The sequence below is a fragment of the Podarcis tiliguerta genome (genome assembly GCF_965153285.1).
Source record: "Podarcis tiliguerta genome assembly, chromosome: 5".
Classification (NCBI taxonomy): Eukaryota; Metazoa; Chordata; class Lepidosauria; order Squamata; family Lacertidae; genus Podarcis; species Podarcis tiliguerta.
In genome coordinates, this window is record NC_139538.1 from 68077980 (window position 1) to 68096534 (window position 18555).

Consider the following 18555-nt stretch of genomic DNA (forward strand, 5'->3'; position numbering starts at 1 on the left):
TTTGTGCTGTTAAGCTGCTATCTGAAATAGGTTATATCGGGGAGTAAGCCCTGTTGATTGTCTGTTTCCACACATCACTTTAGGATATGTTGTAGTAATCTGTTGCAGCAGGAGGAAGCCAGAGCGAGGTGTTGGTTATCTTCCTGACCAGCTTATTTGGAGACAAGTTCCACAGAGTTCAACAGGACTTCTATGTAGCGCATTTAGGAAGGGGGAATCAAGTGTAGAGTGATTATCGGGCCGGTTTTCTCTCTCTCTCCAGGATAAAGCTGAAAGGTCAAAGAAGAAGAATCTTTCTAATTGTCAAAATAGGCTCTAACAGGAAACTGCAAGGGGGTCTGCATGTGTGTTTGGGGCTAACCCTTGAAGTTTTAAGACATCTGAGCTGGTTTGAGGAGGGTAATGTGGGCTTCTGTCTTTCTTCAGGATTCTTAAGTATTTCTGTGGTCTGTGCAGCCGTAATCATGTGTTTATTAGGGAGAGATTTCTACTTGGAAAAACACACTCACCGCCTTCCCTGGGAAGAGTCTCCTGTTCAGTTGGTTTGGCTGGAGAGTTGTGGCCTAAATATATTCTGTTGGACTGATACTTGTTTTCATGTACTCCATCCTCTTTTAATATCCTTTTGCTTTAGGGTCTGTCATAGCAGACCCCTGCTGCATTCCAGGCCTGACAGGGCGAACTAATCCACACACCTTTATGTTTTCCTGTTTATCTCTGGCTGTTTTGACAGAGCTCTGTAATCCTTGCTTGCTGCAAGTCCTCCTGAAACTCAGCAGGGGCTGTGTAGATTTGTAAAGGACAGTGCTATTTGAACTAAGATTTTTTTAAAAAATAAAAAATAAAACCAAAGATTTATTTTGGGTGGCCCTTTCAATGCAAAACCAAAACCTTAGAACCTGGTATCCGATGATTTGGGTGAAAGCTGATGATGGATCAGAATGCTCATAATTGCTAATAGCAACTCTGTATGTTGCGCAGCTACTAATAAGTACACTGAGTGCATTGTTTTTAGGGTGCAGTATGCTCTCATTCCAAAGAGCTTGCTTGTAATTAACCAGAATCAAATTATAATTTGCTCAGAGTCTGGCGCTTTAAAGATGTATTTTGAAGTTGCAGTTAATGATAGGGGAGAAAGAGCCTATAGTGAACAGAGGACATTGTTTAAAGGGATTCTGGAATGTGAAATGGGAGCGCTGCTTGAAGGGCTTCTCAGAGAGTACATTTATAGATATGCTTTGCTACAAAATTAAAGAGGACTCAACCAAAGGAGCAGAATTTTCCAAAGCAGGGGCACTGTTTTGCATTCCTTAAGCATTCCGAACATCTGCTAGAATAAAGGAAGGTTTGAGAGTGCAATGAAAATATGTTGAGACCCTGGTTTGAAGTAGGAACTGTCGTCTTGCAAAAATAATAATATTTATAGCAAATTTGTATTGCATTGAATGTGATGGTTTAGAGATAGGCACCAGCGGGGAGGGAGGGTGGGGTGTGTGTGTGTGTGTAGTTTGGTAGCCAGCTGAGGGTAGGAGTGAAGCTGTTAGCTGGTCCCGCTGTTACTTCCAGCTTTGCGCTGCATTTGAATCTTATTGATGTTCTCTTTTGCTAGCTGAGCAAATGATAACCCTGTTGAGGATTCCATTCTTTCATTTAATAACCATGATAGCTGGAAGTGCGGCTTAAAAGTTCAGGCGTGGGGGCTCCGTACTGTGGGAATGATGGGATGAGTGAAGGTAATAATCATCTCAACTCGGAGAATTACCTTTTAATTGCAGACCTTTTGGTTCCCTGCCATTGCGTCAAACACTGACTTGAATTATATCCGCCCCATGCTGCTCTCCCTCCAAGTTTGTGAACTAATAGGTAGGGACAGGCTTGTAGGTCTCCTTAGCCTTTTCCAGCAGTTTTCCTTGTGCAGCCAAGAGAAACTGTAATGGTGAGCATGTGATATGGAAGCTTAAACCCTTTACACCAAGGGTGGGGCAGCCTTCTCCAATGCAAGAGCCATACTGTATTCCCTTCTGGGCAAACTTCAGAAGGCTGCATGCATAGTGGTGGTGTAATGGTTAGAGTGTTGGACTACGACCTGTGAGACCAGGGTTTGAATCCCAACTCAGCCATGAAGCTCACTGGGTGACCTTGGGCCAGTCACCACCTCTTAGCCTAACCTACCTCACAGGGTTGTCGTGGGGATGAAATAGGGAGGAGGACAACCATGTACACGGCCTCTAGCTCCTTGGAAGAAAAAGGTGGTCTATAAATGAACAGTGGAGCGTGGGACCAGGAGCAAAAGTGGGCAGAGCAGGGTAGGGTGCATTATTTTCTCCACACAAACACATACACCACTGTCTGTCCTCTGTCCAGGCAGGCAAGAGGCATCATCACGGTTCAAGGATACATTCCAGCCAGGCAAGGCACTTGGGGCACAAGGAAGGACTGGTGATGGGTTAGGAGTGGGGAGAAAAGAATTATAGAATCATAGAGCTGAAGAGTTGGAAAGGGACCATGAGACTCATCTATTCCCAATTCCCTGCACCGCAGGAATCTTTTGCCCTAAGATTAAGAGTGTCACTTTCTACAGAATGAGCTATCCCACCTCGGGAAGATTCTATAGCAGGCATCCCCAAACTCAGCCCTCCAGCTGTTTTGGGACTACAACTCCCATCACCTCTGACCACTGGTCCTGTTAGCTAGGGATGATGGGAGTTGTAGTCCCAAAACAGCTGGAGGGCCAAGTTTGGGGATGCCTGTTCTATAGAGAGAGACTTGGGGCCACATTTGACCTCTGGACTCGAGGTTCCACTACTCCAAACTGGTGTGCAATTGTGACTCCATGCTGTAACCAAAGAGCATGCCTCACCCACATAAATTCATGCATTGGGGTGGGGTGACACATACACCTTTTTTCCTAACGTCACCAGCTTTCTCACTGTTGGGGAGAGGTATTATTTCAGCCGAGACATGACCTGAGAACCTAGTTTCAGTGTCACAGCTGAGCCCTGTGACTTTAACAGAGCTCCTGAAGCACATGCAGAATGCTCTCTCTCTCTCTTTTGCTGCTTGCACTGTGGGTTAACCCACAGAGCCTAGTACTTGCCAACCTAGCAGTTCAAAAGCACGTCAAAGTGCAAGTAGATAAATAGGTACTGCTCTGGCGGGAAGGTAAACGGCGTTTCCGTACGCTGCTCTGGTTCACCAGAAGCGGCTTAGTCATGCTGGCCACATGACCCGGAAGCTGTACACTGGCTCCCTTGGCCAATAAAGCAAGATGAGTGCCGCAACCCCAGAGTCGGCCACGACTGGACCTAATGGTCAGGGGTCCCTTTACCTTTATGCATGTCTGGGATTAATAAGCAGAGCACTGGAGATAAAGCACTCTTTCATGGCTTCAGACCAATTCCCTTCTTCTTATCCAGGATACTGTCCCATATATCCATTGTCAAGCTCCAGCAGGGGAGACATGGAGATGCCGGTGAGACATTCCCCCTCTTTTAAGTGCAGTTATAAAGAGATGTCTTTAGCTGCGCATCTCAGGAGTCAGGAAACCATAAAGTTTGATGGCTGCAGAGTTTGGGAAAGATCATCGCTATAAACTGTTAGGGGCTTGGAGTGCCCCGGCAGGCAGTGACAGGCAAGTCTGCTTGTAAGCTTTCCTTTTAAAAAGACTTTGAAGCCTCTTTAACTTAACTGGTCATTTTCTTTCCACCTTGTAAAGCTGGAGGGGGCCTGCGTAATGCACTAGGTGTGGGGATGTGTCACCAGGCATGCCTGTGGCGTTTGTTTGATCAATGCCAAAAGCGTCTTGCGGCAAGCATGCCTTGCAAGCATGTTGATGGGAGGCATTCATTTTTTTTACAGTGCAATTAAAAGTTCAGGAAAAGCTTATAGGACATGCCTCAATCAGCAGCATTCCCCCCCCCCCAGCTCCACATTCCTAGCTTCCTATCGTCTGTCTTCTTGTTGTAATGGGAAGGGTGGTTTTATTTTATTTTTAGCTATATATCATGCTTTGCTTAGGAAATGCTTTCAGCACAGGTATTATCCCAAAACTGGGTGTGCACCAGAGTGTGGAAATAGTAACTGACAACTGCTGAATCTTTCCCTCCCATGTTTAATGTTCACGGCTACCAATTCAGCTCCTGTAGTTTGCAGTCCGTTGCTACTGAAATGATTAATCCTAAAATTATCTTCCTTCCTGCCATTTCCTAGTAAGGAAAGCAGGGGACAGTAGAGATACCAAAGAGATAATTGCTTTGTTGGCTGGTTGAACTTAAAAGAGCTAATAGGTCTGGACTGTTCACTTTTGTATGCGTCTGTAGCACTCATTGGGGGCACTATGCTGCCGGTTCTATTGTTTTTACTTTCATCTGCTTGTCAGTATAGGGATAGGTACTGTGCAGAGTACGAAAAGGATAAGGTTCGTGGTCTTGAGGCTGATTTACACATGCCGGGGAATCATGTGTACTACTTCAGTGTACAAGCTGAGCATTTAATGACTGAACACCGAATGGATCCTAGTTTGGTCTGCCCCTCGGATGCTGTTTTTGGGTGTGCAAGAAGTTCCTTGGTTTCCTGTAGCTTTAAGCTTGCAAACATGTCGGTCCATCCAAATCGCTACTTTACTTGTTGACAACTGAATCCACTCCATAAATTGTTATTAAGGATGATACCAGAAAATAATTGTTCCATGTGAGGAGCCTGTTATTGAAGTACTGTATTGGTATCCTTCTCTCTGTGTAGGAAGAAATTGGAGAGACAAGTAACTGGAGGGGACTGTTTTAAAAGTTAATGACTTTCTTTGGGAATACTTAAAGTTGCAAAAGTCAATGGCACTTTCATCATCATCATCATTATCATAATAATGCTGTACAGGGTTTTTCTGATGTGAAATTTGGGCGACCACCTTTCTCCTGGAAGAGGTTATATGCCTCCAGAAATTATGGGACAAGCAAAAGTGTTTTCCCTGCCATGGAAATATCAGGATGGAGTAAGCTGTGCCAACTGCATTTTTACTTGTTACACAGCTGTTAGAAGAGGGGGGAGATGGTAACCTTCTTTTGATTTGAGATGTGGATTTGAAAGTTATATAACAGGAATGACGCACCTGTGGCCTTACAGGTGATGTTGGACTCTAAATTCCTTCATCCCTACCTATTGTCAGATGGAGGTTTATGGATTCTCCATGCCTGGTACTATATAAGGAATAGCTAGGAGCAATATCAGCAGAGGATAGGTGGAAAGGAAAGCTAGTCTAGGAAGACTGATAACTTATCATAGCAACTTTGTAACTAGTGTGAGATACTTTGGCTCTTGGGCAACATATAAATTTATAAAACCACAAAAAGATTAAATAAACCATGAAGACAAATCAGGCCAAACAAGAAAGCATAATAATAATTATCACCTAAGGGTCTCATTAACATCTTGACACAAGGGGTCTCAACTTCCATTAACAAACAGCTGGGCTCCTGTGTGATGTGACCCTACCCCTTTGAGATTCATACCTACAAACTCCAGGGATGTAGTCAAGTTGTCTGATCCCTTGGACACATGTTTATGTATTATTACCCAAACACTGTGTTTAAACTTCAGATTTCCAAGCTTAGTGTGGCAGGATGCTGTTTAGAAGCAGGGAAGTCTTTGGGGTTCACCTCCTGGGATACGATTTGTGCTTGAGTTGAGTCCCTGGCCATTCTGCCATGCTGCTGATTTGATTGCATGTTTGATTAGATTCCATGTTTGTTTCTTATTAAGAGTGGCATGCGAAGCAGCCCAGTGCAAGGATCACAGCCTCTCTTGTTTTTGCCTTCTCTCGCCTTCCCCTCCCATCACACCCTCCCCACCTTGGCAACTGCCATGTGGGCTGCCTGAGCAGCTGTTAAAATCTGGGATGGGATGCTGCTGTGAATGTGACTAGCAGTGCACATGCTTTTGCCAGAGGAAGTGTGAACCTGCGATGGCTGATTACAAAGCAGTACTCTTGTTTGTGTTTGATGAACATATGGGCTGGTGCAGTGGGCTTAAAAATAAAATGGAAAAAAAGGCCTGCTTGAGGAGGAATTGGGTGTGTGGAGAGGGGAGCTGGGGATGAAATGGCAGCAAGAGGTAACTTGTTTTTGTGACTTCAGATACAGCTTTCCTTTTAGGAACTTGCTATTTTTAACCCTACATCACCACCTTGTTTTGAAAGTTGGTGCAGTGTGCTGCAACCCAGGGCAAAGAGATCAGCATGTGGGCAAGTGGCTGGGGAAGGAACCTACCACGGTCTACTGCCAGCTTCATTTCTAACTAACTGGTGAGGGAATCTCCTATTAGTGCACCCTAGGTCCATCCATGTGAATCCAACAGGGATGCCTCTCCCTTCACATTGCCGTCATGTCAGCAAAGGAAACCAGAATGACCTGTGTGGTCAGAAACGGTCCAAGAAGGGAACTTCTTAGGCAAAGGTTGCAACTTTGTGCTGAAGCATATGCTTTGCCTTCAGAGAAGTCCAAGGTCTGATCACCAGTGTCTCCAGGTAGAGCTGGGAATGTCCACTGCCTGAAACTTTTGAGAGCTGCTGCCCATCAGGGTAGACTGCTGAGCTAGATGGAGCAATGGGTCTGACTTAGTATAAAACAGTTTCCTATATACCATAATTGTCAGAACTTTAAAGTACTCCTTGCACACTGGTATGTGTTGCTGCTGGAGATGTGCCCACTTTCTCCTTGTTCACCACTTCTGGGAACGTGCTCTAACCACAACAACGGTAATAATAATACATTGCTACTAATTAATAATGATGCACAGATTCTGCTTGTCTTCGTGCCACCAGCTATAGATTATTTTGAAAGGCGAAACTTGTATCTGGCTGGATCAGATGTGAGGAATCTTTGGCCCTTCAGATGTTGCTGAACTACAACCCATATCATCCCTGGCGTTCGCCCATGCTGGCTGGGGCTGATGGCAACTGTAGTTCAGTAACATCTTGGAGGGCCAAGAGTTCTCCATCCTTGTGCTAGGTGGCTTTGGCAGTAGGGCTGACTTGATGACTGCACACGAAACTCAACTAGTTGCTTGGGAGCTGTGACAGCAATATCTGGGACACTGGTAAAACAGCGTGGAATTAGAAATGTTTGCCCCAGGATCCTTCACTGGCATTTGAAGATGGATGGCCAACACATCCCCAGACAGCCCTGGCTTGCAGGGTTTTGTATCTGAGGCACCAAAGCCTCTTTTTACCATCCTTGAGACTTCCATGATTCATTCGTTCATGCCCTATAGTTCCTTATTTGGAATCACTGGTACTTGTTTCAGTTTGGTGAGTTCTTTATACACGTTACTATGCTTTTCCCTCACCATAAACCTATGTAGGAAATCATTATTACTCCCATTTTACAAGCTGGGAACCAAGGATGGTGGTTGATGACACTCAAAATATGGCTGAGGTGTGACTTGAACATCAGACTCTCAAGAATCCTGGAGTATTCATTACCATACCTGCAAAGGGTGGGTAAAATCCATCATAAATCAGCCTTTTGCTACAAGCACAGCTTAGGGTGGTTATCTATCTGCACTAAGAGCTGATCTTAATATAATGGAGACAGTGGATCTGGAATTAACCACTGATAAAAGCTATGTAGTGACATACTGGAAATCTACACACTTCCAACACTTTCAGACTGGATAAAAAGAAATTGAGGAATGGCATTATCAAGAAAATTGACTTAACTTTTCGAAATGCTGCCCAAAGAAACAGATTAACTGTTTTGTTGAAAAGGGGCCTTGTTTATAAATTCATGGAATACTAATTTTCAAGACAAAATACAACCGGTTGTAGATATGGAACTCACTCTTATTTTCATAAGGTTAAAAATGTGGGGTGTTCTCGTTGGAAAGCTAACTTTTGCTATCAATTTGATTGTATTTTTCCATGCTTGTATCCTTTTAGACATACAGTATGCTGTTTTAAACAGTGTAACTTGGATTACCTCTGACTTAGTGAACCTTTATTAAGGGCATTCGTTCCATCAACTTATACATTTTGTGCATTATCTTGTGTTTTTATTCTTGTACTTTGTGCCAATATAGTTTGCCCTCCAGAGCGTCTGTTGGACTTCCAACACCCATCATCCCTGGTCATTCACAATGCTGTCTAGTAAACGATATGAGCTGGAGTCCAACAACATCTGGAGGACCACAAGTTCCCCATCCCTGGTCAAGGGAACGAAGCAATTCATTCCTGCCTCTTCACCCTGTTGGCTGCAGAGACACACATTATTGTGTCCATGACATAGTTGGCAAAACTAATCAATGCAATCATTTTAAGACTAGAGAAAGCAAGGGTGGGGAGGAGCTTTTCTTGCTCTTGAACACATACCCTGGGAATTGGTATCTCCTGACAGTATTTAGGGCAGCTTGCTCCTAATGAGTTTCCCTATCTCTACTAGCAAATAATGTTGCCATGGAGCATGTCATGTACAAGGAAATTCACTGTGCTATGGTAGCTCCCATATATGTAGTGATTTGTGCCAAACAATATAGCTATGTATGTGTGTGAAATGAAACACAAGGATGCTAATCCCTATGTGTATGTGGACTAGGTATACTCAAGACTACTTACAGCTGATCTATATATAGATCAGCTCTTAAGTAATTTTGAGTATACCTGGTCCATCAGATGACATTGCTTCGGCAGATAAATCCTCAGAGATGGTCTTATTAATTTGTTTGTCAAGGGTTGACTGGATGGAGACCTACTCTCTTCAGTATTACAGAACAAGCAGCCGGTGGCTCACAGGAATCGTTCTGTTAGACTGTCATAGGTCAGGCATTCTTGCAGATGGTGACTCCTTTAATGGACAAACCCCAACATTCGTTTTTGATTAGAACAATGCTTTACGGAGGACACTAGCTTAGCAGTGGTTTGTCTCAGCATATCCAGAGGAGATTATTGAGATCTGATTCCATATCAGTAGGGTGCTACTAATGATGATTTTGCACTTAATTCAACGGACGTGGATGAACTTGCTACTCAGTGTCAGGGCTTTATTCTGAACCTGACATTTGAGTAGGTGCTGATTCTTGGTCCCTTTTGGGGTGGGTGGTGGAGGAAAGGAATAATGCTGCTTGCTGCAAAAAGATAAATGGATTGCATGGGCTGAGTTGGTAAAAAATAATGACTGGAGGTGTTGAGAGAAGCAGATATTTGAAGGACACAGGCTCAAACATTGCAGTTCCGATTCACCTGACCACAGCAAGGATGGCTAGAAATATGGTTTAAAAGTGAGAGGGGGGAAAAGTTGAGCGTTTGTTTATTTCAACCCAACAGCCGTTCCCATGTAGTCTTTAGAAACAATATGGCACAAGCACTTCTGTATTTTAATGTCTCCCTGGCTTACTGGGTGGGCTGATGCCTTTAAGCAGGAGGGTCCTTCCACACTGCTATTATTTGGGTTCCATGATTTGCTGGAAGTCTGTCTGGAGAACTGGCAGGAAGCCCTGAGCATGGAGGCACTGATGGAGAGGGCTGCACATAGTCTGCAAGGAGTTCATTAGAGCAGATGTTAGTGCCATAAAGCCACAGGTTCCTGCTGTTTCTTATTCACTTACATCCTTTAGGCTTTAGCAATGCTAATGTTAGTGAAAACATTTGCTGAAGTGGAGACATAAATCACAGTCCTCTTTCCCTCTTGTCTCCTCCCCTCCCCCACATTCCTTGTCTGCCTTCTCTTATCTCTCTTTCACTTTGTTTGCCTATTTTCTTCACTCCCATAGAACAGCACTTGGGAATCACTGGCAACCCAGCACATTCCTCTCCCCCCCACCAAACCTCCTTGAAACAAAAGAGACTTCATTAGCATCTCTTTAGCACTGTGGATTTAATTCAGTGAGGATCAGCAAACACTAGTTTGTTACACTCTGCAAGGCTTTTTCTGCCTCTTGACACTCACTGCCCCATCTTCCCAAGCAGACTCCTTTGCACCACACAAAATTGCACGCTTGCAGACTTCTGTTCCCTCTAAGATCTGGTGGTGCAATCCTTGTAACTTTGGAGTAGTGTGGGATGATGATGATGATGATGCGCTGCCTGGTGATTTTTTTAAAAGTAGCGAATTACTATTTCATCCTGGTACTAAAGGATGCTGGGTTAGATTAGTGGTGCTCCAGGCAACTGCAAAAATTGTTGGAGAACCATTCCTGCTCTCTATTCCTGCTAGCTCTCCTGGTATGGAAACAACTACCATTTTATCTTTCACCACTTGATTTGACACCAATCTTGCTTTCAAGAAATGTAAATCCAAAGGGAGTGGGGCGCTTACATAAACAAGTTGTAAAATGTTAGTGTGAAAAGATACTCTTGCCACCACCCCCTCCCTACATATGACCACACCTCTTTATAATCTGCTCCTCCTCACTAATTATTTAGTGTTAACAGTATGTTATGCTCTGATCTTCAATTATAAGATTACCTTGTATCATTCTCTACCGCATAATCTAAAAGGCAAACGCACACACACATAAAACAGGCAGCATAAAACTGTTAAGGCCAAGTTTTTATTGGGCTGGTTTTGTGTGTGTTTCTGTGTGCAGGAGTATGCAAGCTTTCTAGTTCAATAGGACTCTTCATTAAACAAAGGGCCATTGAGGAACACAGCAGCATGGATGCTGCAACCGCCAACAGAAGTTAGCCCATTCAAAGATGTCACCTTCTCTGTTTCACGTATCTCATTCGCTTTGACCATTATGGCAATAACTGTTTTATTATACACGAACATAAACAAAAAATAATGAACTTGTATAGCCCCAGGGGATGGCAGCTTCTTTTTAGGTTGAGGGTTGCACTTTGAAAGTGGCATTTTTTTCAGAAATGAAGTATTGGTATTGAGCGAGCAGGAGTCTCTCTCTCTCTCTCTCTCTCTCTCTCTCTCTCTCTCTCCCTTTCTCCCCTACCCTCCTTGCTAGACCTTGATTTCTGTTCACTCTGCCAGTTTAAGGCCGAGCTATCGCATTGATTTGATTGCTAATGAAAACCTGTGTTTTGTGTCCCCAAAAAAGGTTGTTTCCCCCAAAGGCTTTTCTAGGTTCCACCGTGATTAAACTGACACCCCTCCGCTGGCTGCCATGCAAGGGAGAACACACACACACACACACACACACACACACACGAGTTTCTGCAAAAAGAGGAAACAGGAAATTCCCACCACAACCATAAAATAAAAGCACAGGAGGAGAATATGCAGCAGTAAAGGAAGGTGGATGGAATGGGACCAAAGGTCCCCTTTGCAGTTTTGGCTTTTAAAATTCAGTATCATTATAAAGTTTTCCAAGCAGTTCCCCACCCTTTGTGATTCTCGCTGACTTCTGTAAATTCCTTCACCTGCAATGAACTCTAATGAGGCCTTGTGTTTTTTACTTTGCTCTGTAGAAATTTAGGGTTTGGTTTAAGAGGGGCTCTCCTATGCATAATATGGGAAGATAAGCTTTTCAAGCGCTGTTCCCTGCTTATGATGCTGCCTTTATTGTATCCCCTCAGCTGCTACTGGACCTCCTATGCTTTGTAACAGCTGTTTGAATGGCAGAGGTTCAGCAGATGCAGGCTTTTAAGGGCACTGAGATGCAGAAATCGAGAAATCAACATGCCAAAGGCACCAGAGGCCAACTAGCCAAAGTTGCAGCCCTAGCTTTCACCTGCATATCTCACCTGCTATATTTTCGTATGAATAATGTAATTTGCATTGACATGGCCGGAACTAGGCTTCTGCTGTCTGGCGGCTTGTCTGGTCTTTAACCGAACTTGAGGGGAAAAAGAGAAAATTTAGATATTTAAAAAAGGTAAGGCAAAATACATTAATTTGGACATTTCCCCTCTAGTATTTCTCCCCCACCCTTTCTCTTCGCTTTTTGGGATTAAAGATGCTCACAACCATCAAAGATGCCTTAGGGGTAAAACATATCCCTGGACCATAACTTGGAGGGGAAGGAAGTGAAGTGACCTTATATTTTAGCCTCTGGAATACGCAGAACTGCCAGGGATCCTGCATACCTGAGATGATAAAATATAATTTGACAGTACCCATCATCGCTTTGGGTGCAGGGAGTTTGGGCTTTGTAGGACTCGCTGTTTTCCCAACTGGTTCTGGCAAGGCTGGGCACAAAGCACACTTCCATTTGACCCAGGGACTGCTGTCAACCTCTGGTGCTGCTGGAACATCCGGGTTCCCGTTGGCACTGCTCCTGCCTCTGCGGCTCATGCAGGACTTGGCTAACCCAGCCACGGGGGAAGCTTGCTTGGCTGTGATATAGGTCACGGTAGCAGCCGACACACAAGTCTCCCACCTCTTCTTCCCCAGCCATATGTTGCAGCTCCTTCCCTTCCATTTGGGGATTCCGGGCATGCGTGGGCACGGGCGCTGGGCAGAGACCTGCCGCTGAAGAGGACTAGCGCACTAGCACTTAATGTTATGGCCTAAAGATCTAGTGCGAAGCTAAAAGATTAAACTCGGGGGTGGGTGGTATAAGTGCAGTGGAGGAAGAAGCAGGGGGAGGAGGAATAAAACTAAGCCTTTAATTCTGGGTTTGTTGCAGGCTGTCCCATATCGCCCTATGTTACTGAGTCACTTTAATCCTCTGTGCTTTTTCTCGTCGTCTGCCGCGGCAAGCCTTTTAAAATTCCTTCCCTTGTTCTCTTCTGCCTTCGCTTCTCTCCTCCGGAACCCCACGCCCTGTGCTGTTAGGCCAGGAGAGTTTCCTGTGTGACAGATCGGCTTCTTGCCCCAACAGGTGTTTCAGGGTACACGCCCCCTCCTGTGAGGTCACCTCCCCTCCCTATGATTAGCATCATTCATTACAGAGGTGTCCAAAGGCATTTTTATTGCATGCTCACCTCCAGCCCTTCTGCTGCCAACACTACCACCTTGTACAGTGTCGGTCTTGGGGGGGGGGGAGGTGTATTTAGCTGTACAGGGAGGCCGGGTTGGGTGAGATTTTGCATCCTTTACCAAAGACATGACTTGGTATCCCGACTGCAGGATTGAAAAAAGTGGCTGATATTGTTAGTGGGATCCCCACCCCAGCAGAATGGGAATTCTGTAATCTAGGCAAAAGAGAATCAAGGTTTGGACAAGTTCAATAACAGAGAACTAGGAAGAAAGGGCAAGTTTTATGTGAGTATTAAAATGTTTCCTTGCACAAGCTTGTCCATTTTAGTATCCCATTATTTTTGACCCTCGGAAATCCACACCCTCTCATTAACTGTGACAAATGTCCTGTGAGCCTGATATTATAGTCTGGGAATCTACACTATCCTATCCTGTTGGGTCACTTTAGTTTCCTGGGTGTTCTGTGTTTGGGGAAGCCTATTTTATTCATCACTGGCAGGCTTTTGAAAAAACAAAAAACACTCCCTGACCCTTTTCTAAATAGAGGCCAATCACCTTTTGCCTAATCATGTTCTGATAGGCCTGCAGTGAACCTACTTAAGCTATGGGAATTATTGTTCTTCTTCTTATGCTACCTTCTCAATGTTGGAGGAACTATTAAAGTGCAATTTGGAAAGCCAGAACACAAAATACAAGCATTATTGGTTCACAAAGAACATGGAAAACTACTCTGAGAACCTCATAAGTTTGAGATGGGTTTTTGTTATAAAGGAATCTGCAGATAACTGAAGGCATGTATAATAAGACCTTTGGTTCTGAATATTGAAATCCAGAATTTTAAAATTCTCATGTTAATTCATTGAGTGTTCACAGTCCTCAATCTCCAACCTGGTTGGTCCTTTCATGACATCACAGCAGTTAAGCCACTGGAAGCCAGGGAACTTGTGACGAAGCCTGTCCCCCAAGTCAGGACCAATTGGCCAGATGTACATTGAGAAGCAGGGTGAACAGAATACTTGGAAGAGGAGGAGACCACAAAGACAGATTGCCATATTGCTGCATCATCAGCTAATATCATGGGAAACCACTGGGACAGCTAGTTAAATGCGGTGAGCTCAGTTGGGGTAATATATTTAAAGAACTTTGAACCCACTCCTTTCCTCCCTCCGACCGGCAACTGAATTTATTCCACCCACGGGAACAGTAGAGTTAAACCCTGGTTTTTTCAGTAAGGTGGGTGGGCTCAAACTTTGGATGGCAGCAGGATTTGTGGATTGAAACACATTTAAAAGTAGCACAACGAGCTGCATATTAGCTATAAAAATCTGAAATGCCTCTGGCATGTATGACTCTGTAAGCTGTGAAATAAGTTTGACAGCACATCTGCGCTGTCCCTGTCTCTTCCAGGACAAGTTCTGCTTCTTTTGTCAGCAAATATCAAACCTGCAGAGGTATAAAAGAAAGGAAGAAGTTCTTCCCCCATCTCTGCTGCTTAGAGCCTGATCTCTGATGCAGGCCAAGCAAAAGAAAAACTATATATAATCAATGAAACAGGAAGCGTTTCCATTGGTTTCCCAAAGGTACAGAGTGAGACATTAAGTACTTACTGGTTGGAAATGGTGGAGAACTCTGTGGCCCTCTCAGGGCAGTTCACAACATCAAAATGCAATATGAAAACCCCATTGGCCATGGTGGAAACTGGAATCCAACAACATCTGGAAACTGGAATTCACCACACCTGGTATCAAGCTAGGCTTGCCACTTTCCATATAAAGTAACAGGTGGGGAATGCCTTTAAGTGTAGAAAGGATGTGCAGACCAGAGTTTATCTAAAATCTCCCCTGTAGTGCAGCTTTCTTTTTCAGAGTCCATCGCTAGAACGCCATTCATCTCCACCCGTTTCTGATCTTGCCTCTGATGCTGGAAAGGAGCCCGGCAGAGGTCAGAGACAATGGACTGTGGGGAAGGCAAGCTGTGGAGAAGGGGAGGGTTCACTCTCCTCCCCAACTAAGTATTTTTTGTTCTTAAAACTGGGCCACCGTGCTCCTGCCCTTTGTATTATCCATGATTGGGGAAGGCTTGAGTTCGACCCAACAGGCCTGCTGTTGTTGTTGTGTGTGTGTGTTTTGGGGGGGAATGCATTGTTCTGGGATGAATGGTGGCATTTCCATCCAGAGCAAAACCTGCTGTGGGAAGTGATCGGTTGTCTTCTGCAGATGGTAACACCCCACTCTATTCTCCAAAGGCCCCCTTGCAGGAAGATTCCTCTGCTGACTTTCACGCTAGTTGTTCGGTTCTTAAAAGCAGAGTGTGCATCTCAATGGCAGCAAGCCCTCTGGAGGAGCTGGGAGAGAAAAATCAGCCCCCTCAGAAGGGAAGGCCATTACAAAAAAAAACCCCCATCCTTCCAGGAACAAAGAGCCAGATTTCCAGGGCAGAAGGTGTTCCGGGGCGGTGAGGTGGGGGGTGTATGTTTTTTTATTTTATTTTCTTAGTGTGTTTGCGCGCATGTATGTGTCAAGGATCCTTTTCTTCCCTGTTCCTCTTCTCACATGCATTTGATGAATACCAAAACTGAGGGGATTGTTTCCTTGTGAAAGAGCGTGAAAAATCTCATTTGGAGAAGTTTAATGCTTATTAGACCCATCTGCCTCCAGGGCGAGTTCTCTTTTTCTTTGGTGCTGAGGCCACGAAAAGAGGAGAAGGAGAGACCTCCGGAATCCAGCACAATAATAATCCGACACAGGCACAGGGCTGAGATGGAGACAGGGGAAATGTTCACACACACACACCACTCTTCAGTGAGAGGTAATGTGGGCAAAAGATCTCACAACGGTTTAAGTGAATTGTAGTTCCTGAGAAGTAGGCCTCTTCATTTGCCATGAGTCTTTCAAAGCATAACCCTACAGCAGTATTTAGACAAAGATATATGCCATTTATGGGTAGGAAAGTATTGTTTCATTAACTGAGGCTGCAGTCCTAGTCCCACTTGCCTGAGAGTTGAATTCAGTGGAATTTACTTAGGAGTAGGCATGGTTAGGATTGTGCTATTCCTGTCTCTTTAATGATGTGTGTGTGCAAGGAACAATGCATTTACATTATAACAGATGAGTATCATAGAGTTGGAGAGTTGGAGAGGACCTTTCGCAGGAATCTTTTTGCCCAATGTGGGGCTTGAACCCACGGCCCTTAGTTTAAGAGACTCATGCTCTACCGACTGAGCTATCCCACAGGATTCCCTTAATCTGTTTTTAAGGGTTGATAACTTTTTCATACGAGAGAGATGTTGATTCAAGAACTTTCTAGTATTTACTGGTGATAATCAATTATAGTTAGTTGATTTCCTTTATTAACTTGGTTATTCATTAAAGGAAGTTAAATGTTTTTTGAAATCATTTAAGGATGACATATTTTTTAAAAAATGATCCCGATCCCTCCCGTAAAGTGATATTCAGGAAAAATCTGAAGAATAGTCCACATTGGTGTTTACTATAGTGAGATTTTTTATATAATTTGATCAGAAAGTTATAAATTATAAGATTAGCAATTTGTCCAGAAAGGTAATTTTATAATCAATTGATACTTATTGCACATATGGGGCGGGATTATACATAGGTTTTGGTCTTACTCAAGAATTGACCTATTATATTGCACCATAATTTAATGAGAAGTATGGTGAAAGGTGTGATCAAAGCACAAACATTTTCTGATTGTTGCCAGTTAACACATGAGCTCAAGTAGAACTCTGTATCTGAGAACAGAATCTGGCAGGTGGAATACTTTAATAGATTAGGAGGTGGTTGTCACTCCAGAAGAAAGCTAGGTATATGAAAGGGGTACGTTAGACTGAATCTAAATATATATATATATTAAAAGATTGTCAGCCCACTCTTGTACTTGACAGTAAACAATCCATATGTTCAATTGGGCTTACTCCTTTGGGGGTGGGCATAGGGGCTACAGCGTTCCATAACCAGCACCCAATGACAGGAGCTAAAGATGTTCACAAGATAATTGTTCTTGAAGTGAAAATAAATAAAGCATTTGGGCTCAGTATTCAGGTCCCAAGCAACATGCTTTCACACCTAGGATGTCAGGTGCCAAACGTGAGTCCTGTTAATTTCTCTCACTTGGTCACCACCTACACCCCCACACCCCTTGTCATCTGAATATTTCAAGCAACATCAAACTTTGTTTTATATTCCAAACATGGTTGGGTTTTTTGGGTTGGCTGCAAGTCTCCTGGAATTGTAGCAAGCTTGTTTTCTAATGCTTCGGAGGCTAAGACCCAAGCCAACAACTTCAAGTTACAAGAAGGGAGATTGCAGCTAAACACCAGGAAGAACTTTCTGATAGTAAAAGGCATGGATCAGTGGATATGAGGTGGCGGACTCTCTTCCATTGGAAGTTGGATGGCCCTCTGTTGAGATCCCTGCATTGTAGGGGTTGGACCCTCAGAATCCCTTCTCTCCCTCCCTTTCTCCCCCTCTCTCGATATTGAGCTTGACTGCCCGCCCTGTGCTGGGCTTGTGAATGACTCAGCTTTGCAACAATTGTTCACCTTTCCACTTGTCCCCAATTATCCTCTCATTTGATTTGACCTAGTTCAGTTCCATCTTTTTTCTTCCTTTTGGTCTTCCATTTGACACTTCTTGGAACCAAATGAGGTAGCGGTGGTGTTGGGATCAGGGAGAGAGCTTTTTTCTCATGATTTCACTATTCCCGATGAATAACTGAACACGGCCATGTTTGGTGAACATTATTGTCTCCAAACAATACAGAAAACAAAAGGCGCTGATGTCATAAAAATGTTTGCCTCTCCCACCTACTGCTGACTTCAATGCAGTATTGTACTAAACTTCAGGGTGCAGGTGATTGGGATGGGTGGGCAAATAAACACTTGGTCGAGCCAAGGATTTTTTGTTTTGTTATCAAAGCGGGAGACAGAGATCCTGTGACTTTGTTCTGTACCAAGACAGTCATTCCATTGTGTCGAATGGCAGCCACCGGTGTCGGCAAGATAAGCCAAGATGTTGCTACTGATGTGGAAAGACTAGATCGAGAAAGATGACCTGCGAATGGAATTTGGCGCCACCTTGTAAATAAGCAAACCTATGGGGCATTTGTATTCTCACGTGATCACTCTAAGGATTTAGTCCAGGGTTTCACAAACTTGGGTCTCCAGCTACTGTTGGACTACAACTCCCATCATCCCTAGCTAGCAGGACCAGTGGCTAGGGATGATGGGAATTGTAGTCCAAAAACATCTGGAGACCCAAGTTTGGGATACCCTGGTTCAGTCCATTCATCTGGGTATGAGGTGGAACCTGCGCATGTGCTCTTAAATTCAGTTTCAGGTGTGGGATTTTGAAACTATACTTGAGCTAGCTCTGAAGCTGAGTTACCTGCTCATCTACGAAGCTCACCAGGTGGCCTTGGGCAAGTCGCCATTGCTCACTGTGCCTAATCCACTTCACAGGTATGGCTGCCATGTTGCAGCTTGGAGAACGAGTTCTGCCACTCACCATGCTACCTGCTCTAGGGCATTTTTGAGTGTCTCACTTGCTGGGAAGTCAAAGGAAAAAGGTGGGGAGAAGAACCAGGGAGTAAGCACTAGGTAGGAGGTACTTTTGCTGCACTGTCTCCCACTGCAGTTGCAAACTGTAAAGAAGAAGAAGAAGAAGGGTCACAAGCT

The 18555-nt window shown here is 44.1% G+C and overlaps 1 protein-coding gene and 3 long non-coding RNA genes across 5 annotated transcripts in view; 1 reads left to right on the top strand and 3 right to left on the bottom strand.

Moving 5' to 3' along the window:
* LOC310678116 overlaps nucleotides 1-18555 on the bottom strand; it is a 463560-nt gene that overhangs the window by 401877 nt on the left and 43128 nt on the right. The window lies entirely within an intron of this gene.
* Nucleotides 1-18555, bottom strand: part of LOC310678124 — a 408095-nt gene that overhangs the window by 359337 nt on the left and 30203 nt on the right. The window lies entirely within an intron of this gene.
* Nucleotides 1-18555, top strand: part of UNC5B (unc-5 netrin receptor B) — a 164036-nt gene that overhangs the window by 2285 nt on the left and 143196 nt on the right. The gene's annotated exons all lie outside the window — the stretch shown is intronic.
* LOC310678128 lies at nucleotides 9846-12458 on the bottom strand. The gene is made up of 2 exons (XR_014511637.1): nucleotides 12026-12458; nucleotides 9846-10069 (listed from the first exon to the last, which is right to left on the bottom strand). It is a non-coding gene; the product is annotated as an uncharacterized lncRNA (long non-coding RNA).